The 27,570-nt window shown below is 35.7% G+C and overlaps 2 protein-coding genes and 1 long non-coding RNA gene across 5 annotated transcripts in view; 2 read left to right on the top strand and 1 right to left on the bottom strand.

The window, feature by feature from the left end:
- LOC134846528 (jouberin-like) overlaps positions 1-27,570 on the top strand; it is a 439,624-nt gene that overhangs the window by 603 nt on the left and 411,451 nt on the right. The window lies entirely within an intron of this gene.
- LOC134846529 (neuronal acetylcholine receptor subunit beta-3-like) overlaps positions 1-27,570 on the top strand; it is a 74,385-nt gene that overhangs the window by 12,417 nt on the left and 34,398 nt on the right. The window lies entirely within an intron of this gene.
- LOC134846530 (uncharacterized) lies at positions 236-14,474 on the bottom strand. The gene is made up of 3 exons (XR_010162813.1): positions 13,876-14,474; positions 7,737-8,542; positions 236-691 (listed from the first exon to the last, which is right to left on the bottom strand). It is a non-coding gene; the product is annotated as an uncharacterized LOC134846530 (long non-coding RNA).

The raw sequence follows: 27,570 nt of genomic DNA, 5'->3' as shown, positions 1-27,570 counted from the left end.
CTATTTTAAGTCCCTTCTCTTCCAAATTAACTGATTCTGTGAAGATTATTTGAAGGTCTAAGTCAAAAAAAGACAAAAAAAGTCGTTTCTAAAGAAAGACAACTGAATCTTATCTCGTTCCAATGTCTCGGACTTTTAAATGGATCTAAGCTTGTCTAGAATTCTCGACAAAAGTACCTTATCTACTTTTCAACATTTTACGCTTTACTGAGTCTTCGGAAACTGTTAAAATATGAAAAAATGGAAAAATTAAATTGAAATTGAGAATACGATAGCTGATAAAATAATCCAACTAAAAATTAATGTCAGAGTACTAAGTTTAAGAAGTCAGATTTAATCGATTGTCTGAATTTGATTCAAGAATCTGCAGCTATATCGAGGTGGCGTGATTTTCCATTAAATTCATTCGATCTATCGGCTGTCGGGTGATTTAGCGTGGGGCCAACAGTTAAGCTGGTCGAGCCCGAGTGACTCAGCCGTGCAAGGGAACCGATGTCGCCTGAACCGATCGAATTAGATTGAGTCATTGTGTGGAGGCTGTTGTTGTTGTGAGCTGTGCTGCTTAAATGATGCTGTGAGTGGTTGGTTGAGTGACGTCTCGTGTATGTCTCCATAAAAGAGGGCACTTCGTTAATGATCGACAGTTCGAATCTCGGCAGGTCCCGAGGCATGTTGTCCGATTTTCTGTTTCCTGAAACACTTCAGTATATTGCAAAAAAGTCATCTCATGATTTTTAATTATTATTTTTCCGACAATTTTCTATAAAGATTTCTAACTCGAGCTGTTTTCCAACTAAAAAATAATATATATTTTTTCTATTTTGACCACCAACTGCACTAAAAAATCAAATATTTTCTTTTATTGCCAAATAAATTATGTTTTATTGCCAGAGAACCGCTAAATGAGGCTTCCAAAACTAACTTTTTAGTAAATCAAGAAATTTTAAACCTAAATTGGTAAATTTTATATGTAAAGAACATTACTCGATGGCTTTACACGCTCAAAAATAGACGAAAAACAAAAATTTCAAACCGGGTTTTCTCGAAACTGGGAAACAAATTTTGAATTTTTTTTGTTCAAAACACGACTGAAAGGAGGCATTATGATAAATCGTTCGACCGATGATTGTTTGTGGTACCCGATTTTGCGTCCCATTATTAATTGTGATGGCTGATTTGCGTGGAAAACAAAAAAAGAACCCGAAACACTCCCGAATACAAAGTTCCTCCCCATTTTCAATGGTCGGAACAACAACAAAAAAGTTCAAAGCTAAGAAAAAAGTTTTTTAATTCAATTTTTGAACCAATGAATTATGAAAAATTCCATTAGATGCTGATTTATGTGTTGAAATTAGGTTGAGGAAAATGAAGACATAGCTCTTGTCTTAATTTTTAGAAGAATTGAAAAAATGCATAAAGTTTTGCAAAATTCGGGCCCAAAAAGGGAACAGAATTGACAAAGAGCAAATTGTTTTGCAAAATTTGGGTTCAAAATTTTGCCTTGAAAACGATCATTTCAACTTTTTCAGGCAACATGATATTGCGCAAAAAATACTGGGTCAATTGGGGACAATTTATATCAAGGTGAGCCTCTTTTTTAGCGCATCAAAATTTAGAAGAATTTGATGCCCAAGAGATTGCGTAAAATGCATAAACTGTGTTAAAAAATGGTTCTAAATAAAATTGTCATTTTTTACTATCAACCAAAAATAAATATTTTAATAAAAATTTTTGGAAAATATACCTTCCTAGATTTTGTTGGTTCACGTAAGAGATTAATTTGATATAGCTTTGGTAGTAATTGACTCAGAAGTTTTAGTGTGATTTCAGTTTGACCAAAAAGCAGAAATGACCGTTTTTAGAAAAAAAATTTCGGGCCCAATATTCGAAAAACAAACTGCAATACGTTAATTCTCCTATGATTTTAAACAAGCTATGTCCTCATTAATTTCAATCTAATAACAACACAAGTTGAAGAAAAACGAAATTTAAAATTCAAGTTTTGACAATAGGTTAAGTACTCAACTTTATTATTATTTGTGGTACATCTGATAATATACTATTTTAAAGAAAGGCGTGCTGACAGGGCCAGATATAGGGGGCTGACTGGGTAGTCCAAAATGTCCTACTTTTCGTACTATTTTACGACTCCATTTTTGGCTAACATTTTTTCTGATGGCGCCTTTCCTGCTAACAAATGCCAATTTTGAGGTGGAAACACGCGCCAAAAAAAAACGAATATGTTTTAGTCAAAGTTTCTTTCAAGAAACTGCAAAAAACTACCACGTTTTGGCTTGTTTTTTTCATTATTTTTGCGTGCGGAGCTATTAGTTTGCTCAAAATAGGGTTTTTAGATTGGAAGTTTTTTTGAAAATCCGTCCTCGAAAAGTCCTAGACCCGCTTTTGCGTGCTGATCTATGGAAGCAGTTCACTTATTGTACAAGCGCGGTTATTGTACAATCGCGATTCATTTATTTTTGCAGTCTTCGAGTCATTTTCAGGTTACGCTGCCGGCAAAAATGCATAAATCACTTGAAAATCTTCAAATTTTTTGTTCACATTGTCCGATTCTGAAATTTGTTCACAAAACGGCGTCGTTTTTAAGCATTTTTTGGAACGATTTTGTCCAAAAAAACAAAGATGTTGGCGCGTGTTCCCCTTTGTTCACCTTGTCTGATTTTAACAAGTACTTTTTTTCTGTACATTGTGCTATTTTTACAAAAATCGGCATGCGCATTGATTAAACTATAAAAACATATTGGGTCTTCAAACTCAGTGAAAACCTTCATTAAATTATAACATTATGGCTGATATGAACTAGGGTAAAAACTTAATTCTACCCTTCACAAAGAATTGGCAAAGCTTTTGACTTTGCCACCTACTTTTACTTTTATTCAAAAAAAACAAATGTCAAAAAATTGAAGTTAATTATTTGTCACTGTTTTGATGTTGAGCGAACAAAAAACTTCAAGAAGTTTTCTATTTTTTGTGCTGTAGATAACCCTCTTCTCTATGTGTACTATATATCAAGAGGCCTAATATACAATAATACGTGATAAATCATGTGGTAAACTCCCACTAACTAGTGAAAAGTTCAAGGAGAGAGAACATAAATAGAACAAGACTGCTTGTATTGGGGCGAAGCCGTGAATATTCTGACTGCCTTTCAATGTCTATGGGGCAGTAATAACATAAAAACATCAAATGGAATAAAAACAAAAGGAATTTTTTTTGAAAATCATCCCCCCACACGCCATATAAAATCCAATGTGATAGATTTCAATCCTAGTAACAAAAAAATTATGGCAAATAAAGCTTCCTTTAACCGTTTTGGAACATTTTCTTTAGCGGATTAAATCTCCGCTCAGGCGTTACTAGCGCGAAATATATCTCGCGTTAATTGTCCCAAATTGGCCAAAATAGCAATCCTTAAACCCCCATAACTTTACCAAAAAATGATCACAGGCAAAATATCTTTTCAATTTTAAGCTCAAGACAACAATACTTTTTGAATGATATATAAAATTTTTGTCAAAAACGGCTAGTTAAAAAGTAGAAATTTGTCTGAAGAAAAAAAACCACCCCGAGCACAAATATTCTGTTATTTTCGTTACGAAAGTCGGAACCAAAAGCAACAAGACTGCTCGTATCAGGGCCAAACCCTGAATGTTTCGACTGCCTTTTAAGGTTTATGGAGCAGTTGTAACATAAAAAAAAATAAACCTAATAAAACAAAATAAAAAAAATTTTCTGAAATTTGAGATCTTTTTTTTTTAAATGAAATCATCCCCCCACACGCCATATAAAATACAAAAGCATAGATTTCGCTCATTGCAGCAATCCAGTTATGGCAAATAAGCTTCTTTCAACCAATTTGGAACGATTTCTAAGACGGATTAAATCTCCGCTTACGCGTTAAAAGCGCAAAATATATCGCGCGTTGATTGTACCAAATTGGCCAAAATGGCAATCTTTAAACCCGCATAATTTTACAAAAAATGATCACAGGTGAAATATCTTTTCAAATTTAAGCTCAAGAAAACAATACTTTTTGAATGATACAAAAAATTCCGTCAAAAATGGCTAGTTACAGAAAAAAAACCCACCCCGAGCACAAAAATTCCGTAACTTTCGTATCGAAAGTTGGAACAATAATAATAAAACGCGAGCAAAAATTGCGAGTTTGAATTTTAAGCCAATTTGTGATAAAACTAATATTTGAAAAAAAAGTTCAAAAATAATTATTATGTCACGATTGTTTGAAACTCACTACAGTCACAGGATAGGCTAGTCTTATTTTTCGTTTTCTAACGGTGAAACGATTTATTTTGTTCACCTTTCCCTTTTTTTCTGCGACTTCTCACGATTCAGGGCTGGATCTTTGAAATTGATTTAATGAAAATGGAGACTTGAAATTGGTTCACAGGCCAAAAAAAATCGTTGTCAAAAATAACGCTTTGGTAATCAGTTATCTTCATTAACAAAAAATTTTATACAGAACACAAAAATACGGAAAGCAAAAACCCTGTTTTGGCTAAATTCCTTGCTAAATGGTCTAGAGTACGCTGTGAACTAGATTAAGGAAAAAAATGTGTTGACATAAAAATTGAGGATGTCTAATCCTAGCATAAAGAGTTAATGATCATCATTAAAAGCACCTTTGGAACCATTATTGTCCCGACTTTCGATACGAAAGTAACGGAATATTTGTGTTCGGGGTGGGTTTTTTTTCAGAGAAATTTCGACTCTTTAACTAGCCATTTTTGACAAAAATTTTTAAATATCATTTGAAAGCTATTGTTGTCCTGAGCTTAAATTTGAAAAGATATTTCACCTGTGACCATTTTTCGTAAAGTTATGGGGGCTTAAAGATTGCCAATTTGGGACAATTAACGCGCGATATATTTCGCGCTACTAACGCGTAAGCAGGGATTTAATCAGTCTTAGAAATCGTTCTAAATTGGTTGAAAGAAGCTTATTTGCCATAATTGATTGGTTACAAGGAGCCAAATCTGTCTTTTTGTACTTTATATGGCGTGTGGGGTGATGTTTTTCATAAAAAACTTTCAAATTGTAGAAAAAAAATTTCATTTTATTTTATTACTTTTTTTGTTATTACTGCTCCATAAACCTCAAAAGACAGTCGGAACATTCAGGGCTTCTCCCTGATACGAGCAGTCTTGTTTGAGTTTTGGGCTTGGATATTTTTGTTTCGACTTTTAACTTAAAAATCGTGCTCGCTTTGTTTTTTCTCTTTTTGGTCAAATTTCACTAGATAACCACCCAATTTTGATGAGAGGTTCTGAATCATCTGGAAAGCAAATACGGAAAGCAAAAGTTCTGTTTTAGCTAAATTCCTTGATAAATGGTCTAGAGTTCGTTGTGAACTAGATTATGGAAAACAAATGTGCTGACATAAAAATTGAGGATGTCTAATCCTAGCATAAAGAGTTAATGGTCATCATTAAAAGCACCTTTGCACCCATTATTTTCCCGACTTTCGATACGAAAGTTACGGAATATTTGTGCTCGGGGTGGGTTTTTTTCTTCAGAGAAATTTCGACTATTTAAGTAGCCATTTTTGATAAAATTTTTTAAAATATCATTTGAAAGCTATTGTTGTCCTAAGCTGAAATTTGAAAAGATATTTCACCTGTGACCATTTTTTGTAAAGTTATGGGGGTTTAAAGGTTGCCAGTTTGGGACAATTAATGCGCGATATATTTCGCGCTATTAACTCGTAAGCAGAGATTTAATCCGTCTTAGAAATCGTTCTAAATGGGTTGAAAGAAGCTTGTTTGCCATAATTGATTTGTTACAAGGATCAAAAACTATCCTTTTGTACTTTATATGGCGTGTGGGGGGATGTTTTTTACAAAAAAACTTCAAAGTTTAGAAAAAAAAAATTTTTTTTTAATACATTTTTTTGCTATTACTGCTCCATAAAACTCAAAAGGCATTCGGAACATTAAGGGTTTCTCTCTGATACGAGCAGTCTTGTTTGAGTTTTGGACTTGGATATTTTTGTTTCGACTTATAACGTAAAATTCGTGTTTTTTTCTCTTTCTGGTCAAATTTGACTACTTAACCACCCAACTTTGATGAGAGGTTTTGAATCATCTGAAAACTATTAATGTCGGGGCTAAGTTCAAAGTTGTGGAAGTTTGGTATTTACTTATTCGGTCAATTTGAGTTGAATAATTAGCTCTCTGAGGGCCGTTTAGAAGGTTCAGCGGCAAATTAAATCGTTCCATTTTGAATAGATGCAAATGTTTTGGCCTTACTAATTTGTTATCAGAAGCAAAATATGTCAATATCTTTTTGCAGTTTTAGCGTTTGGGTAATATGAAGAGAAATCATAAAAAATGTGTTCAATTTTTTGTTCCGACTTTCGATACGAAAGTAACGGAATATTGTGCTCGTGGTGGGTCTTTTTCTTCAGACAAATTTCGACTTTTTAACTCGCCATTTTTGACGAGATTTTTCAATATCATTCAAAAGGTATTGTTGTCTTGAGCTTAAATTTGAAAAGATATTTCACCTGTGATCATTTTTCGTAAAGTTATGGGGGTTCAAAGATTGCCATTTTGGCCAATTTGGGACAATTAACGCGCGATATATTTTGCGCTATTAACGCGTAAGCGGAGATGTAATCCGTCTCAGAAATCGTTCCAAATTGGTTGAAAGAAGCTTATTTGCCATAATTGATTTGTTACAATAGCGAAATCTATTCTTCTGTATTTTATATGGCGAGTGGGGGTATGATTTCATTTTTTTAGGTTTCAAATTTTAGATTTTTTTTTCATTTTGTTTTAGTACTTTTAATTTTTTTTTATGTTACTACTGCTCCATAAACCTTAAAAGGCAGTCGGAACATTCAGGGCTTCACCCTGATACGAGCAGTCTTGTTTCGATTTGTCATCAACTTGAACTATTTTTTTTTCATCGACGTTAAAGAGGAGAAAAGGGGACAATTGCGTTGGGTATTTTTTCCGTCCCATCTGATGTTTGAATACTCCAGAGAATGATTGTAGATGGTCAATATTAGTGTCAAACCAAAGCCTCATTGTTCTTTATTCAGATTCGTTATTATAATTGTAAAATTTCTCTCAGTATTCAGAAAATCTCTAAATGTTTTCGTTTTTTAGACAAAAAATATCGGTAGAATTTTTTGTACAGTTTTTTTTGGGAATTTTTAAACTATTTTAGCTCTAACTACAAAAAATAAACAACCAAACAAAAGTTTTAAAATTTTTTCATTTTTTTTATTACAAACGCTCATGTGGCCGGATTATTCCGTACTACTTGCATAGCAACCGGCTACCTTTATAAGCATCTCAAGGAACAATTTCGACAAAACTGAAATTTCTTTGTGTTGTTTAGTGAGTACTCTAGAACATCTCTATTGAGTCTTTTCTGAGGGGCCAAATAAGGCTTCCAAAGCGAGTGTTTTTTTTTCTCATCCAGCTAGATTTCTTCACATAAGCTTTTAAGCCGTTTTTTTTCTTCAAATTTTAGCTTTGTATCTCCAGATTTTGTAGAGAAAACGACACAATGGGAAGAAAAGAAACGTTCGTTTCATTTATTTATTCAGCTGAATTCAAAAATTTTCTTTGCTAATTTTTGTCCCGTGACTGTGTATCTATTTGAATTGGCAATGTTTTTATACTTATAATCATGAGGTTTCTCTTTAAATAAAAGTGATATGCACAGAAACACTAGTGAAATATACTTACTCTTTCGACACGAATTGAAGCAGAATTGGAGCAGAAGACTTGGTTTCATCTTCTCTTTTTCAGCCGGAATAAAACAGAAAAATGCCAATTGTAAATACGAATGAAAGGTAGCAGGCAGGTTGAGTTATTCTCATTAAGTCTAATAAATTATTACTGAAAGAAAATAAGACGAAATTGTTTGTTGTTCTCTGTGTAGGCGTACAATCTGCGAAGGTTTGGCGAATGATTAATGATAATTTACGGTAGGAGAGAGAGCATAAAATTTTTGATACTTTTCCATGAAAGGAGTTCCAAAGAAGAAGGAGTTCTTTGTATTTTCAAATCTGTTTTTTTAATAGAGTTTTTCTGACAAGAGATGAAAAAGTTAATTAAAAAGGTGAAGGAAAGAAGAAAAGCGATAAAAATTAATGTGCAGCACTCTTGATTTTCGATAGAGTGCAGGAGAAATAATGAAAGGAAACAAGTAGAGCACTAGCTGAGGGGAAGGAATCACTTCAACTCACAGTAAAAAGCCTACAGGATGAGCACCCTGAGATGGTATAAAGAGTAGGTGCAGATCTGATTGATTTGAAGCGAAGTCAACCCACAATTTCGGGTTGAAATTCCAGGGTAAAATTCGATCACAACAAAATCAAAATGAGGAAGGTTTGAGAGAGAGAATATAAAGCAAAAAGAATAAAAGAATATAGGAAAAGGGAGTTGGGGGTGTTCTTTTGATTGCTCGAATAACCTGTGACGGGTCGCCTTTTTTTCTTTTTTTGTAAGTCTAAGCACGGCGCTACATATAGCGATATAAATGAAATCTCCTAAAACAGAAAAACAAGTGCAAGTTAAACCCAAAAAGTAGAGCTTATTCTAATTGATACACTTTTGTGCATAATCCCATCTCAGTTTCCAAAGTCAAGGTAAAAGAGGCATTGCACTTTAGTTTACTCGGTCGAATTATGGAAGAATGGAAAATATATTTTTTTTAGTATGAGGCGCAAATATTATGCAAATTATGAAACCGATGCAACGAATTATGCAAACTATCTAGCATCTTCAAAAGCCATAGATGCGCCTAAATCATTGTTTCTTCAATTTTTACAATGTGAGGTTTAAATCGGGAATAGATTCTATTTACTGCCATTGCATCGGCTTGTAGAGCGAAAAGCCCTGGAGAACAAAGGGTTACTAGAGTGATGAAAATGGAATAATAATAAAAAAGCCTGAAATCTGGCATGGAAACTAAAATGTGTGTAGCTTTGACCATTTCCAACATTCTAGTACGCTCAGGTGTTCATAGAAGTTCAAATTGACGATGAATGCGTGTCAAAATGCAGAGTTTTCATTCATCTTTATCAACAAACAATAAAACAAATAATCGATGGCTTAGAAATAAACCAATAATTCCTCAAGGCAAAGTTTTTTGTTGGCTGGAAAATAGAAAGTGTCATTTGTTAAAACCCACGTACCCAATCTTTGTTGTTGCCTTGTCAAATAAAATAAAAGCATACAACAGAACTTTCCCTTGGTGTTTCCATTCAAACCTATTCCCCGGAATTGATTTAACGGTGTCATTATCTTCAAACTACATGTCGCATTATATTTACCACCTTGGAGCTATACACTTCAACAATGCAAAAGTACAGGAAAAAGAACTCAGGTGAAATCATTTCATTTCACGTTGATATCCGTACTTTCACAAACAGTTATTTCACAAATGGTCTATCAGCCTTCTTTCTTCTAGGCTAGATAAGCTGAGGAGTTGTGGGGAGATTGAGTTAGGTAATTAAGTTACCTGCTCTGTCAAATCAATGGAGACCGAAAATTTCAATTAGCAACATATGCCACATGAGTTCAAAAATGACTCTCCACTAATTTCGGTGGATACAAATTGTCATTACTTTTATAGTTCTGCAGAGCCAGCAGCAACAAAACTCATTTACAACGTCTACCACTTCAAAAAGTGGCCATATTGGTTTTCTTTACGAATTGAATTTTTTTTTTACAAAATGACAAGTTTTTTAAAAAGTGATGAAGCTTTTAGTCTCTCGAAGCACGATCAATTTTAAAATTCACATTGTAAGTAATCGAGCCTCTTTTAACTCTTCCGTTAATTTCGGGGTTCTTCTGAAAATTAATTTGATTGCTTGTAGCTAGTGAAGTCAAAGAAATTTGCCAAAAATCGTTCCAAGAAAAATTGTAGATCGACCCTTTTTAAAGAAACCTTTCGACGGCATTTTATGGTAAATCAAAGTGAAAGAACATCTTTCCCGCTCTCGCGTTTACCTTTAAGGCCGCAAAATATTTCAGAAAAGATGGCCAATAACTAAAACAGTAATTGGTCGAAAAAGTCTTAGTGGTTAACATAAAAGCGCGAATAACTTGGAACATCATTAAAATTCTACAAGTATTCTTTTGCTTAATTTGAGTGGCCTTGGCCTGTCTCACATTTGAAAGAAAGCTCGAGCAAATACAAAAAGAGTTGATCATCTGATCAGTTAATATTTCAAAAGTTATTGAGTTCAAATTTCAAAACGTATTTCACCTGTGACTTTTATTCGTGAATTCGTTCTATCACGCGTAAGGGGCAATCAATATATTCCAGCAATGAAATTTGCTCCCTAATGAAACGAGGCAGACAGTTTGTCCTAATTAAACGTTACTATTAGTGAAAAAGATTAGTTGGTAGTTTATATGGCGTGGGAGCGGACGATTTTTAAAACAAATCTAATTTTTTTTTTAATAATAAACTTAAATTTTAACCAAATTTTTTCAATGAAAAAATCAAAAAACTTGATGCAGCTCCGAACTGCACGAGATAATCAGTAGTTGTGAAAAGTAAATGGTAGATAAAGAAGAAGTTTCTACTCAACAATTAGAGACATTACTAACACTACACCACAAGTTGCTCGGTTTCAGAGCCTACCCTAAATAATTGGAGTAATTTGTTGCATACAATACAGCCACTTAGTGTTCGCTTCAGAACAGCCAACATTTAGACGTTATGTTGTATTGAGCAGTTTAAACATTTTACTCATGTAATTTTTATTGAATTGGCTTTTTTCTTAAAGAAACTTTCAACAATTTTTAATTTAAAAACTATTCCGCAACTTTATAGGGCACTCGGAACAATCAGGGCTCCGCCCTAATACGTGCAGTTTTAATGTTCTGGCTTCCGAAGAAAGTACGGATAATTTATAAGTGGGCTGGTTGTTTATTGGTCCAAGTATTTGGTTTTTTAATTCGGTTTTCGGTTTTTAATCGAAAAACTTTCTTTGTCTGAAGTTCGTCTGTGAAACAAAATTCACCTATAACGTTTATAAAAAGCTAGTTTGGTCAGTTTGAGATGTTTAACGCGCAATATAATTCAATTTTATTACACCGTAAGCGGTGGATCAAATAGTTTCGAATTGAATTGAGGGAAAACTTTTGGTCTGATTATCAAGATACAAGATGCTGAATATATCTTATTGCAATTTAGACAGCGATAGAGGATTAAAAAGAAGACAAAATGAAAAAAAAACAATCTATCTATTGAACAAATTTTTTAAGCAAAAACTTTTTCTGTATCTCTACAGACATTGGAAAATTAAAACTTTGCTATAATATAACAGTTCTTGTGCTATTTTTAGCAAGTTGTCATGCTTGAGCTGTTTTTAATTCAGTAAATGTTTGCTTTTTAAAATGGGAGTTTTTGACAACATTTTTGACCAGGTTGAATTTTTTTTCTTAGGTGCAAAAACTTTAACATGTGATAATTTTTTGTGTGAAAATAAATGCATATTTTTTGTTTAGCAAATTTGGGATTTTTAACAGGCAATGTTTTGCTTGCCCCAATATAACAGCCAATATTTTGCGTATTAAGTTTTTCTAAGTTTGAAGTACGGCCAATCATGTGGTCTAATTAATAGAAATACAGCCGCTTGGCACATCCCAATGAACTTTACACTGCGCACAGATCATGATTGATGAAAATCGGTTGTTATAGAGATAACAGATGGTAAAAAAATTGATTAAATAGAACTCATTCTCCTACTTTTATCGATTTGCAACTGATTTCTAAGCTATGTTACATTTTTTCTGTTTGAAGCTAAGAATATTTTCAGCTTTACAAATTATTATAAGTTTAAGTAGTTGATCATGATTGAATTCTGAGTTGAGTTTTGAATAATTTTTTGATGAAAATCAAGGTATCCAATAAATACTTGTTTTGAACTGGTTGCACCCGGGGCTTAGGAAGTTTTTTTAAATCAAAGTGTTTCTTGTGAGGTATGGATAGAATGTCTTCTAGGTTCTTTGAGGAGAGTGTTGATTGACTGTATCAATGAAGAACATGTGATAAGATCGATAGAAGTTAAGAGATTATTGCGAATCAAATACATTGTATTGAAGTTGCAGATTTGTGCTAACAAATAGCAATTTTGTAAGTTAGAGCGAGACTACGTGCATTCTCAAGTATTCGTTAGTATTGATCAACTAGCGAGACAGGGGTTGATTTCTCTGAGTGAAGCGCCAGATGACAAGGATTCGTGTTTTTGAGTTTCAATAACAAGTTAGCCTTTGTTTTGTTCAATGGATACCTTTGCTGCGATATCGGCTCCATACCCTATATCCTGCGAGGGTTTTTACTGCGGCAAGCAGAACCAACAGATATGCCATTCCATAATCGCAAGGTTGTCGAGCTTTCATCCCCCTTTTAGTGCTCGTTTCTTTTTGCTCTGTGAAATCTTTACGTTCTATATGTCCGAATTTTTATTGATTCGACTTGAGTTATGATCATCCTAGTTTTTGCACACAAGCGTTTCATTTAGTTCGATTTTTATGAAGAGTTGCTTACCTTAGAGCCACTCTTGGTTAAAAAAAGTGTGGGTTGTGTGTAGGCATGTTTCTAGCGCGGTTGGTGAGGCCGGCTACATAGCATGCTCAGGAAGTCCATCACTGATGGTTGAGGCCAGTTGGAGGCCTTTGTGAGCGCTTTTTTGTAGAGTCTCTAGTTGCTTATAACCTTTTTTTTCCATTTCTATCGGGTGATTTGTCTTCTGCTTGTGTCTTTTTCTTAAAAACAGTTCGTCATTGATGTGATCTGGTTTCGTCCTTAATATTAGCTCAGCTTCAATAGACTTTTTGAGACGTGGAAATAATTTGATTCTTTTTTCGATTTGTTTCGACAAGTTTTTTTTTTTTTTTAAATAGGATGTTTCTAAATCTGAGTTAACATTAGGTCTGCTTGAGACTCGTTGGTAGCACCAGATGATTTCAGATCTAAGGTATATTTCTTAGTCTCAATAGATCTACTATATACTAGAGGGGAAAAAGAGGCAACTGATTTCTAAGCTGGATTATATTTTCTCTGGCTGAAACTATGAATAGTTTCAGCTTTACAATTTATCATAAGTTTTACTAATGGATCCTGATTGGTTAGTTCTAAATATTTTTCAGCGATAAATATCAAGGTCTTTAATTAATACTTTAAATACCTGTTTTGAACATGTTTATTAAGTTATTTGTGGCTTACTTCTGTCGTCCGAGTTCCAATGATACTGTGCTACTGTAATAGAAAAGAACTATGACCTAGAAAGTTTTTTTGGTTTCAATGCAAAATTGGAGGAGTCGAAAACTTTGTTCTAAGGCTTTGAGTGTAATACCAGGCTCTTTCAGCCTTGATATCCCGTAGAAAAACTGAACACTTTGAAAAACGTGCACAAACAGTCTTAGATGTAGTCTTAAGGGTTAAGTTGGTTTTACACTGAACGTAAAAAATAGCAGTTAGCAGATTATTTGTCTTCTGCATTTAGTTTAGTGATGAATTGGTAGCTCAATTTTAGTTTCGCGTAAAATACAGTGAAACGCCAGAAAAGCAATTACGTTAATTGGCGCAAAGTTTATCATTTGTACTTGACACTAAATGTGGGGGATGCTTAAAAAAATTAAGAAAATTTTTAGAATTTTCGGTTTCTATTTTTGTATCTTACCAAAATTGTTACAAATCTAATGTTGACAACTTAGCAGACCTTGAAAATCAATTCAGTTGACCTATGAAAAACAGAGGTAGTTTTTTTTTTGAAAATTCGATCAGCTTTTGCGAAAATTCTAAAATCGCGCCTTCCAATGTCCCATATGCGTAGTTAAACTTTTAAATGACAAGGTTGCTTACTGGATTTGACATTGAATGGTAAAAAAAGATGTGGCGTGACGCTCCGTTCTGAATTTCCAATTTTTTTTTTCAACGGAAGAGAAGACAAATATGTAATCAAAACGGAATGAGTTTGGAAGCTTGTTGAGGATGAAATGAAAACACGATTAGTCCACAGTACCTTTGAAGGATGTTGGCTAATCTCGTGTGTAATGAGTGAATTGGTCTCCTAAGATAGATACAAGATGGAGACATAAATGCATCACCGGATAGGAGAAAGAAAGGAAAGGTTCCTGTGAGGAAAATTAACAGCGGCTGCGTCTCAATCCACTACGTCAGTCCATGACGTTTTTTCCTCAATTTTTCACTTTTGCAAAATATTAAAGACATTTTTGACCTCTTTCAACTAGATCGAATTTAAAACAACCATAAATTTATCATTCTGCCGTGTCGGTGAAACAGTTTTGCGAACCATTAAATTATTTTGCAAAATCTTAGCCTGTATTAAGTTATAAGCATTTTTGTTAAAATGCGGACGTGAAATAATTTATGAGCTATAATGGCATGGCCGAGATAGAAAAAATGTTGCCGTCATTCTTATATGCTTTCAAAGATGTTGAAATATCGACCTACCCGGGAATTGTAGAAAACAGAGCCGTGTGTGTGTGAGCAAAAATTGATTATAGTCATTCAAAATAAAAAATCAAACTAAATAGAATCTTTTTTATCAAGCTCAGTTGTGGGAAGTTTGGAAAGGAAAAATAAGGACTGAAATAATTGCTCTATCTTTTTTTTTCAACGTAAAATGAGTGAAATTGGTATAACTTGCTAAAAAATTCTTTGAAGTGTGTGCATTGTTCGTGCTAATATCATTTGGTTAGACTGCTGCTGCTTTTGGGCTTCACTTACTCTTTAATTTTGTGTCCACTAGAAGTGATGATGCGAATAGTAAATTCATCTCCAACTTAATTTCCCCACGGGAGGAAAACTCGGCCTTTGAGGAAGTTCTTTTTTTTAGGCTACCCTACTCGCTTCAAAGCTACGGGAACTTTTCCATGTACTTTTCAATTCCAAGTTCAATTCCAATTTGACAGACTCAATCAATCTGCTTGTTTTTAATAGACGGCTTGTGCGTTTTTCCAAATTAAACCAATTCTAGTGTGAAATTCAATCAGGCTAGACTGCTGTCTGTGTGGTAGATATTTCACATGGTACTCTTAGATATTGCCCCGTCAGTAATGCTTGTTTGTTAGCTTTAGGGTATCTAAGCTTCTAGGTTTTTATATACTCAACCAAAAAAGCAAAGTCTTAAATTTGAAAGATAATTGTTATTTAGATTAAACAAAAAATGTCTTTTTTCCTCCCAAAAACTTCGCGTTCTAAGCATGGAATAAAATTACTACTCACACAGACAAATTTAAATCATGAAATTTAAAAAAAAAGTTAGGATTTACGTACCTTATAAATAGTGTTGACATCCAATTTCAAAATAAAAGGCGAAGCAAAAATCGAAGGAATTATTTCTCAAAGAGGATTAGTATAAAAAACAGCTTCAGAGGCGGGCTAGTTGAGTTGCGGTTACAAAATGGGAGTCTAAGTCTGATTAGATTAGGAAAAGCTAATATAACCTCAAGATATTTTTCGGTCTGTTTCGGCTTCTTTTATAAATTTCGAGTAGAGAAAAAATAGGAAATTAGATCGGAGAAGAAGAGTGCAATTGCCCCACCTCTTTGTGTCCCTTTTCCCATAGTCACGGGGGGGGGTATTTTTCAGATTGTTCAGGAAGATGTGTTGAACCACATGATGGTTTTGTAGGGTTAATTTAGTAAGGCACAAAACCCAGTTATTACCGCTAATGATACCCTGACTGCAATACCCTGGCCAATGGCGTTTCACTCAGTTAGACGACGCTTTAAAACGCCGAAAAATTGGCCGAAATTTATCAGCTAAACGTAATTTTAATACTTCGTAGCTTCGATTCGAAAAAAAATTAAAATAACGCTCTCAGTCAAATCTAGCTTTTGCGTCAAACTTTTTTCGATTTTTATCACTCTCTGCTATTTGCCCAGGTTACTCAGAGGGGAGGAGTGATTGCAGCTTTCATTTCCCCTCAGAAACCCAATTGGCAAAAAAAATTAACTTAATCCTGAGAGGCACAGCAAAAATCAAAATTAATTTATCTGTTTATCACAAAATATACTTGAGTTACATCAAATGTCAAAATAAAAATGCTGCTTGACGAGGTTTTGGTACGGGGTAACAAAAAAACAGGATGCTGTTATCACATCACGAGCATTAATATGCAAAAAAATGACAAGACCCTCAACATGTTGCGAAAAACCGAATAAAGGAACACTTGCGCTGTTTAGCACATAGCATGTTGAGACATCTGTAAGACGTTGCAATCAATCTCTGAAAGCTCTATGGATTAATTGTTTTGCAGTTTTAGATACCCTAGTGTTATAGTCACGCATTCCTGTGCCAGTTTACCATTTCAGCTGACAATTAATGTCTAGGGTATCCATAGACACCAGTTTTAGATACCCTAGTGTTATAGTCACGCTTTCCTGTGCCAGTTTACCATTTCAGATGACATTTAATGTCTAGGGTATCCATAGACACTAGTATTAGATACCCTAGTGTTATAGTCATGCATTCCTGTGCCAGTCTACCATTTCAGCTGACAATTATTGTCTAGGGTATCCATAGACACCAGTTTTAGATACCCTAGTGTTATAGTCATTCATTCCTGTGCCAGTCTACCATTTCAGCTGACAATTAATGTCTAGGGTATCGGATTTAATTGTTTTGCAGTTTTAGATACCCTAGTGTTATAGTCATGCATTCCTGTGCCAGTCTACCATTTCAGCTGACAATAAAAGTCAAGGGTATCCATAGACAGCAGTTTAGTTTTAGATACCCTAGTGTTATAGTCACGCACTCCTGTGCCAGTTTACCATTTCCGATGACATTTAATGTCTAGGGTATCCATAGACACTAGGATTAGATACCCTAGTTTTATAGTCATGCATTTCTGTGCCAGTCTACCATTTCAGCTGACAATTAATGTCTAGGGTATCGGACTTAATTGTTTTGCAGTTTTAGATACCCTAGAGTTATAGTCATGCATTCCTGTGCCAGTCTACCATTTCAGCTGACAATTAATGTCTAGGGTATCCATAGACAGCAGTTTAGTTTTAGATACCCTAGTGATATAGTCACACATTCCTGTGCCAGTTTACCATTTCCGATGACATTTAATGTCTAGGGTATCCATAGACACTAGGATTAGATACCCTAGTTTTATAGTCATGCATTTCTGTGCCAGTCTACCATTTCAGCTGACAATTAATGTCTAGGGTATCGGACTTAATTGTTTTGCAGTTTTAGATACCCTAGTGTTATAGTCACGCACTCCTGTGCCAGTTTACCATTTCCGATGACATTTAATGTCTAGGGTATCCATAGACACTAGTTTTAGATACCCTAGTGTTATAGTCATGCATTTCTGTGCCAGTCTACCATTTCAGCTTACAATTACAGTTAAGGGTATCAATAGACAGCAGTTTAGTTTTAGATACCCTAGTGTTATAGTCACGCATTTCTGTGCCAGTTTACAATTTCAGATGACACTTAATGTCTAGGGTATCCATAGACACTAGTTTTAGATACCCTTGTGTTATAGTCATGCATTTCTGTGCCAGTCTACCATTTCAGCTGACAATTAATGTCAAGGGTATCCAGAGACACCAGTTTTAGATACCCTAGTGTTATAGTCATGCATTCCTGTGCCAGTCTACCATTTCAGCTGACAATTTATGTCTAGGGTATCCATAGACACCAGTTTTAGATACCCTAGTGTTATAGTCATTCATTCCTGTGCCAGTCTACCATTTCAGCTGACAATTAATGTCTAGGGTATCGGATTTAATTGTTTTGCAGTTTTAGATACCCTAGTGTTATAGTCATGCATTCCTGTGCCAGTCTACCATTTCAGCTGACAATAAAAGTCAAGGGTATCCATAGACAGCAGTTTAGTTTTAGATACCCTAGTGTTATAGTCACGCACTCCTGTGCCAGTTTACCATTTCCGATGACATTTAATGTCTAGGGTATCCATAGACACTAGGATTAGATACCCTAGTTTTATAGTCATGCATTTCTGTGCCAGTCTACCATTTCAGCTGACAATTAATGTCTAGGGTATCGGACTTAATTGTTTTGCAGTTTTAGATACCCTAGAGTTATAGTCATGCATTCCTGTGCCAGTCTACCATTTCAGCTGACAATTAATGTCTAGGGTATCCATAGACAGCAGTTTAGTTTTAGATACCCTAGTGATATAGTCACACATTCCTGTGCCAGTTTACCATTTGAGATAACATATAATGTCTAGGGTATCCATAGACACTAGTTTTAGATACCCTAGTGTTATAGTCATGCATTTCTGTGCCAGTCTACCATTTCAGCTGACAATTACAGTTAAGGGTATCAATAGACAGCAGTTTAGTTTTAGATACCCTAGTGTTATAGTCACGCATTTCTGTGCCAGTTTACAATTTCAGATGACACTTAATGTCTAGGGTATCCATAGACACTAGTTTTAGATACCCTTGTGTTATAGTCATGCATTTCTGTGCCAGTCTACCATTTCAGCTGACAATTACAGTTAAGGGTATCAATAGACAGCAGTTTAGTTTTAGATACCCTAGTGTTATAGTCGCGCATTTCTGTGCCAGTTTACCATTCCAGATGACAATTAATGTCTAGGGTATCCATAGACAGCAGTTTTAGATACCCTAGTGTTATAGTCATCCATTCCTGTGCCAGTTACCATTTCAGCTGACAATTAATTTCTAAGGAAGGGTATCCATAAACAGCAGTTTGATTTTAGATACCCTTGTGTTATAGTCATGCATTTATGTGCCAGTCTACCATTTCTGCTGACAATTAAAATTAAGGGTATTCATAGACAGCAGTTTAGTTTTAGATACCCTAGTGTTATAGTCACGCATTTCTGTGCCAGTTTACCATTTCAGATGACAATTAATGTCTAGGTTATCCATAAACAGCAGTTTTAATACCCTAGTGTTATAATCAGGCATTCCTGTGCCACTTTACCATTTCAGCTGACAATTAATGTCTAGGGTATCCATATTCAGCAGTTTAGTTTTAGATACCCTTGTGTTATAGTCATGCATTTTTGTGCCAGTTTACCATTCAGATGACAATTAATGTCTATGGTATCCATAGACAGCAGTTTCAGATACCCATGTGTTATAGTCATGCATTCCTGTGCCAGTTTACCATTTCAGATGACAATTAATGTCTAGGGTATCCATAGACAGCAGTTTTAGATACCCTAGTGTTATATTCATGCATTTTTGTGCCCGTCTACCATTTCAGCTGACAATTAAAGTTAAGGGTATCCATAGAAGGCAGTTTAGTTTTAGAAGCCCTAGTGTTATAGTCACGCATTCCTGTGCCAGTTTACCATTTCAGATGACAACTAATGTCTAGGGTATACATAGACACTAGTTTTAGATACCCTAGTGTTATAGTCATGCATTTCTGTGCCAGTCTACCATTTCAGCTGACAATTAAAGTCAAGGGTATCCATAGACAGCAGTTTAGTTTTAGATACCCTAGTGTTATAGTCACGCATTACTGTGCAAGTTTACCATTTCAGATGACAATTATTGTCTAGGCAATTCATGTCTAGGGTATCCATAGACACTAGTTTTAGATACCCTAGTTTTGTAGTCATGCATTTCTGTGCCAGTCTATTATTTCAGCTGACAATTAAAGTCAAGGGTATCCATGGACAGCAGTTTAGTTTTAGATACCCCGGTGTTATAGTCACGCATTCCTGTGCCAGTTTACCATTTAAGATGACAATTAATGTCTAGGGTATCCATAGACAGCAGTTTTAGATACCCTAGTGTTATAGTCATGCATTCCTGTGCCAGTTTAAAATTTCAGCTGACAATTAATGTCTAGGGTATCCATAGACACCAGTTTTAGATACCCTAGTGTTATAGTCATGCATTCCTGTGCCAGTCTACCATTTCAGATGACAATTAATGTCTAGGGTATCGGACTTTATTGTTTTGCAGTTTTAGATACCCTAGTGTTATAGTCATGCATTCCTGTGCCAGTATACCTTTTCAGCTGACAATTGAAGTCAAGGGTATCCATAGACAGCAGTTTAGTTTTAGATACCCTAGTGTTCTAGTCACGCATGCCTGTGCCAGTTTACCATTTCAGCTGACAATTAAAGTCGAGGGTATCCATAGAGTGCAGTTTAGTTTTAGATACCCTAGTTCTACAGTCACGCATTCCTGTGCCAGTCTACCATTTCAGCTGACAATTAAAGTCAAGGGTATCCATAGACAGCAGTTTAGTTTTAGATACTGAAATGGTGCCAGTCTAATTATTTCAGCTGACAATTAAAGTCAAGGGTATCCATGGACAGCAGTTTAGTTTTAGATACCCTGGTGTTATAGTCACGCATTCCTGTGCCAGTTTACCATTTAAGATGACAATTAATGTCTAGGGTATCCATAGACAGCAGTTTTAGATACCCTAGTGTTATAGTCATGCATTCCTGTGCCAGTTTAAAATTTCAGCTGACAATTAATGTCTAGGGTATCCATAGACACCAGTTTTAGATACCCTAGTGTTATAGTCATGCATTCCTGTGCCAGTCTACCATTTCAGATGACAATTAATGTCTAGGGTATCGGACTTTATTGTTTTGCAGTTTTAGATACCCTAGTGTTATAGTCATGCATTCCTGTGCCAGTATACCTTTTCAGCTGAGAATTGAAGTCAAGGGTATCCATAGACAGCAGTTTAGTTTTAGATACCCTAGTGTTCTAGTCACGCATTCCTGTGCCAGTCTACCATTTCAGCTGACAATTAAAGTCAAGGGTATCCATAGACAGCAGTTTAGTTTTAGATACCCTAGTGTTATAGTCATGCATTCCTGGGCCAGTTTACCATTTCAGATGACAATTAATGTCTAGGGTATCCATAGACAGCAGTTTTAGACACCCTAGTAATATAGTCATGCATTCCTGTGCCAGATTACCATTTCAGCTGACAATTAATGTCTAGGGTATCCATAGACACCAGTTTTAAATACCCTAGTGTTATAGTCATGCATTCTTGTGCCAGTCTACCATTTCAGCTGAGAATTAATGTCTAGGGTATCGGAATTAATTGTTTTGCAGTTTTAGATACCCTAGTGTTATAGTCATGCATTCCTGTGCCAGTATACCATTTCAGCTGACAAATAAAGCCAAGGGTATCTATAGACAGCAGTTTAGTTTTAGATACCCTGGTGTTATAGTCACGCATTCCTGTGCCAATTTGCCATTTAAGATGACAATTAATGTCTAGGGTATCCATAGACAGCAGTTTTAGACACCCTAGTAATATAGTCATGCATTCCTGTGCCAGATTACCATTTCAGCTGACAATTAATGTCTAGGGTATCCATAGACACCAGTTTTAAATACCCTAGTGTTATAGTCATGCATTCTTGTGCCAGTCTACCATTTCAGCTGAGAATTAATGTCTAGGGTATCGGAATTAATTGTTTTGCAGTTTTAGATACCCTAGTGTTATAGTCATGCATTCCTGTGCCAGTATACCATTTCAGCTGACAATTAAAGTCAAGGGTATCCATAGGCAGCAGTTTAGTTTTAGATACCCTAGTGTTATAGTCACGCATTCCTGTGCCAGTTTACCATTTCAGATGACATTTAATATCTAGGGTATCCTAAGACACTAGTATTAGATACCCTAGTGTTAAAGTCATGCATTTCTGTGCCAGTTTACCATTTCAGATGACAATTAATGTCTAGGGTATCCATAGACACTAGTTTTAGATACCCTAGTTTTATAGTCATGCATTTCTGTGCCAGTCTACCATTTCAGCTGACAATTAAAGTCGAAAGTATCCATAGACAGCAGTTTAGTTTTAGATACCCTGGTGTAATAGTCACGCATTCCTGTGCCATTTTACCATTTCAGATGACAATTATTGTCTAGGGTATCCATAGATAGCAGTTTTAGATACCCTAGTGTTATAGTCATGTATTCCTGTGCCAGTTTAGCCTTTTAGCTGACAATTATCGTCTAGGGTATCCATATTCAGCAGTTTAGTTTTAGATACCCTTGTGTTATAGTCACGAATTCCTGTGCCAGTTTACCATTTCAGATGACAATTAATGTCTAGGGTATCCATAGACAGCAGTTTTAGATACCTTCGTGTTATAGTCATGCATTCCTGTGCCACTTTACCATTTCAGCTGACAATTATTGTCTAGGGTATCCATAACCAGCAGTTTAGTTTTAGATACCCTTGTGTTATAGTCACGCATTCCTGTGCCAGTTTACCATTTCAGATGACAATTAATGTCTAGGGTATCCATAGACAGCAGTTCTAGATACCTTAATGTTATAGTCATGCATTCCTGTGCCAGTCTACCATTTCAGCTGACAATTAATGTCTAGGGTATCCATAGACACCAGTTTTAGATACCCTAGTGTTATAGTCATGCATTTTTGTGCCCGTCTACCATTTCAGCTGACAATTAAAGTTAAGGGTATCCATAGAAGGCAGTTTAGTTTTAGAAACCCTAGTGTTATAGTCACGCATTCCTGTGCCAGTTTACCATTTCAGATGACAACTAATGTCTAGGGTATCCATAGACACTACTTTTAGATACCCTAGTGTTAGAGTCATGCATTTCTGTGCCAGATTACCATTTCAGCTGACAATTAATGTCTAGGGTATCCATAGACACCAGTTTTAGATACCCTAGTGTTATAGTCATGCATTCTTGTGCCAGTCTACCATTTCAGCTGAGAATTAATGTCTAGGGTATCGGAATTAATTGTTTTGCAGTTTTAGATACCCTAGTGTTATAGTCATGCATTTCTGTGCCAGATTACCATTTCAGATGACAATTAATGTCTAGGGTATCCATAGACAGCAGTTCTAGATACCTTAGTGTTATAGTCATGCATTCCTGTGCCAGTCTACCATTTCAGCTGACAATTAATGTCTAGGGTATCCATAGACACCAGTTTTAGATACCCTAGTGTTATAGTCATGCATTTTTGTGCCCGTCTACCATTTCAGCTGACAATTAAAGCCAAGGGTATCTATAGACAGCAGTTTAGTTTTAGATACCCTGGTGTTATAGTCACGCATTCTTGTGCCAATTTGCCATTTAAGATGACAATTAATGTCTAGGGTATCCATAGACAGCAGTTTTAGACACCCTAGTAATATAGTCATGCATTCCTGTGCCAGATTACCCTTTCAGCTGACAATTAATGTCTAGGGTATCCATAGACACCAGTTTTAGATACCCTAGTGTTATAGTCATGCATTCTTGTTCCAGTCTACCATTTCAGCTGAGAATTAATGTCTAGGGTATCGGAATTAATTGTTTTGCAGTTTTAGATACCCTAGTGTTATAGTCATGCATTCCTGTGCCAGTATACCATTTCAACTGACAATTAAAGTCAAGGGTATCCATAGGCAGCAGTTTAGTTTTAGATACCCTAGTGTTATAGTCACAAATTCCTGTGCCAGTTTACCATTTCAGATGACATTTAATGTCTAGGGTATCCATAGACACTAGTATTAGATACCCTAGTGTTAAAGTCATGCATTTCTGTGCCAGTTTACCATTTCAGATGACAATTAATGTCTAGGGTATCCATAGACACTAGTTTTAGATACCCTAGTTTTATAGTCATGCAATTCTGTGCCAGTCTACCATTTCAGCTGACAATTAAAGTCGAAAGTATCCATAGACAGCAGTTTAGTTTTAGATACCCTGGTGTTATAGTCACGCATTCCTGTGCCATTTTACCATTTCAGATGACAATTATTGTCTAGGGTATCCATAGATAGCAGTTTTAGATACCCTAGTGTAGTGTTATAGTCATGCATTCCTGTGCCAGTTTAGCCTTTTAGCTGACAATTATCGTCTAGGGTATCCATAACCAGCAGTTTAGTTTTAGATACCCTTGTGTTATAGTCATGCATTCCTGTGCCAGTTTTCCATTTCAGATGACAATTAATGTCTAGGGTATCCATAGACAGCAGTTTTAGATACCTTCGTGTTATAGTCATGCATTCCTGTGCCACTTTACCATTTCAGCTGACAATTATTGTCTAGGGTATCCATAACCAGCAGTTTAGTTTTAGATACCCTTGTGTTATAGTCACGCATTCCTGTGCCAGTTTACCATTTCAGATGACAATTAATGTCTAGGGTATCCATAGACAGCAGTTCTAGATACCTTAGTGTTATAGTCATGCATTCCTGTGCCAGTTTACCATTTCAGCTGACAATTATTGTCTAGGGTATCCATAACCAGCAGTTTAGTTTCAGATACCCTAGTGTTATAGTCATGCATTCCTGTGTCAGTTTGCCATTTCAGCTGACAATTATTGTCTAGGATATCCATAACCAGCAGTTTAGTTTTAGATACCCTTGTGTTATAGTCACGCATTCCTGTGCCAGTTAACCATTTCAGATGACAATTAATGTCTAGGGTATCCATAGACAGCAGTTTTAGATACCTTAGTGTTATAGTCATGCATTCCTGTGCCAGTTTACCATTTCAGCTGACAATTATTGCCTAGGGTATCCATAACCAGCAGTTTAGTTTTAGATACCCTAATGTTATAGTCATGCATTCCTGTGCCAGTTTACCATTTCAGCTGACAATTAATGTCTAGGGTATCGGACTCAATTTTTTTTGCAGTTTTAGATACCCTAGTGTTATAGCCATACATTCCTGTGCCAGTTTGGCCTTTTAGCTGACAATTATTGTCTAGGGTATCCATAGACAGCAGTTCTAGATACCTTAGTGTTATAGTCATGCATTCCTGTGCCAGTCTGGCATTTCAGATGACAATTAATGTCTAGGGTATCCATAGACAGCAGTTTTAGATATCCTAGTGTTATAGTCATGCATTCCTGTGCCATTTTACCATTTCAGATGACAATTAATGTCTAGGGTATCAGTAGACAGCAGTTTTAGATACCCTAGTGTTATAGTCATGCATTCCTGTGCCAGTTAAGCCTTTTAGCTGACAATTATTGTCTAGGGTATCCATAACCAGCAGTTTAGTTTTTGATACCCTTGTGTTATAGTCATGCATTCCTGTGCCAGTTTAGCCTTTTAGCTGACAATTATTGTCTAGGGTATCCATAGACAGCAGTTCTAGATACCTTAGTGTTATAGTCATGCATTCCTGTGCCAGTTTACCATTTCAGCTGACAATTAATGTCTAGGGTATCCATAACCAGCAGTTTGATTTTAGATACCTTTGTGTTAAAGTCATGCATTCTTGTGCCAGTTAACCATTTCAGATGACAATTAATGTCTAGGTTATCCATAAACAGCAGTTTTAATACCCTAGTGTTATAATCAGGCATTCCTGTGCCACTTTACCATTTCAGCTGACAATTAATGTCTAGGGTATCCATATTCAGCAGTTTAGTTTTAGATACCCTTGTGTTATAGTCATGCATTTTTGTGCCAGTTTAACATTCAGATGACAATTAATGTCTATGTTATCCATAGACAGCAGTTTCAGATACCCATGTGTTATAGTCATGCATTCCTGTGCCAGTTTACCATTTCAGATGACAATTAATGTCTAGGGTATCCATAGACAGCAGTTTTAGATACCCTAGTGTTATAGTCATGCATTTTTGTGCCCGTCTACCATTTCAGCTGACAATTAAAGTTAAGGGTATCCATAGAAGGCAGTTTAGTTTTAGAAACCCTAGTGTTATAGTCACGCATTCCTGTGCCATTTTACCATTTCAGATGACAACTAATGTCTAGGGTATCCATAGACACTAGTTTTAGATACCCTAGTGTTATAGTCATGCATTTCTGTGCCAGTCTACCATTTCAGCTGACAATTAAAGTCAAGGGTATCCATAGACAGCAGTTTAGTTTTAGATACCCTAGTGTTATAGTCACGCATTCCTGTGCAAGTTTACCATTTCAGATGACAATTATTGTCTTGGCAATTCATGTCTAGGATATCCATAGACACTAGTTTTAGATACCCTAGTTTTGTAGTCATGCATTTCTGTGCCAGTCTACTATTTCAGCTGACAATTAAAGTCAAGGGTATCCATGGACAGCAGTTTAGTTTTAGATACCCTGGTGTTATAGTCACGCATTCCTGTGCCAGTTTACCATTTAAGATGACAATTATTGTCTAGGGTATCCATAGACAGCAGTTTTAGATACCCTAGTGTTATAGTCATGCATTCCTGTGCCAGTTTAAAATTTCAGCTGACAATTAATGTCTAGGGTATCCATAGACACCAGTTTTAGATACCCTAGTGTTATAGTCATGCATTCCTGTGCCAGTCTACCATTTCAGATGACAATTAATGTCTAAGGGTATCGGACTTTATTGTTTTGCAGTTTTAGATACCCTAGTGTTATAGTCATGCATTCCTGTGCCAGTATACCATTTCAGCTGACAATTGAAGTCAAGGGTATCCATAGACAGCAGTTTAGTTTTAGATATCCTAGTGTTCTAGTCACGCATTCCTGTGCCAGTTTACCATTTCAGCTGACAATTAAAGTCGAGGGTATCCATAGAGTGCAGTTTAGTTTTAGATACCCTAGTGTTATAGTCACGCATTCCTGTGCCAGTCTACCATTTCAGCTGACAATTAAAGTCAAGGGTATCCATAGACAGCAGTTTAGTTTTAGATGCCCTAGTGTTATAGTCATACATTCCTGGGCCAGTTTACCATTTCAGATGACAATTAATGTCTAGGGTATCCATAGACAGCAGTTTTAGATACCCTAGTGTTATAGTCATGCATTTTTGTGCCCGTCTACCATTTCAGCTGACAATTAAAGTTAAGGGTATCCATAGAAGGCAGTTTAGTTTTAGAAACCCTAGTGTTATAGTCACGCATTCCTGTGCCATTTTACCATTTCAGATGACAACTAATGTCTAGGGTATCCATAGACACTAGTTTTAGATACCCTAGTGTTATAGTCATGCATTTCTGTGCCAGTCTACCATTTCAGCTGACAATTAAAGTCAAGGGTATCCATAGACAGCAGTTTAGTTTTAGATACCCTAGTGTTATAGTCACGCATTCCTGTGCAAGTTTACCATTTCAGATGACAATTATTGTCTTGGCAATTCATGTCTAGGATATCCATAGACACTAGTTTTAGATACCCTAGTTTTGTAGTCATGCATTTCTGTGCCAGTCTACTATTTCAGCTGACAATTAAAGTCAAGGGTATCCATGGACAGCAGTTTAGTTTTAGATACCCTGGTGTTATAGTCACGCATTCCTGTGCCAGTTTACCATTTAAGATGACAATTATTGTCTAGGGTATCCATAGACAGCAGTTTTAGATACCCTAGTGTTATAGTCATGCATTCCTGTGCCAGTTTAAAATTTCAGCTGACAATTAATGTCTAGGGTATCCATAGACACCAGTTTTAGATACCCTAGTGTTATAGTCATGCATTCCTGTGCCAGTCTACCATTTCAGATGACAATTAATGTCTAAGGGTATCGGACTTTATTGTTTTGCAGTTTTAGATACCCTAGTGTTATAGTCATGCATTCCTGTGCCAGTATACCATTTCAGCTGACAATTGAAGTCAAGGGTATCCATAGA

The sequence above is a fragment of the Symsagittifera roscoffensis genome, chromosome 5 (genome assembly GCF_963678635.1).
Source record: "Symsagittifera roscoffensis chromosome 5, txSymRosc1.1, whole genome shotgun sequence".
Classification (NCBI taxonomy): Eukaryota; Metazoa; Xenacoelomorpha; order Acoela; family Convolutidae; genus Symsagittifera; species Symsagittifera roscoffensis.
The sequence above is the reverse complement of the archived record's forward strand: the minus strand, read 5'-3'. Positions and strand labels throughout refer to the sequence as shown.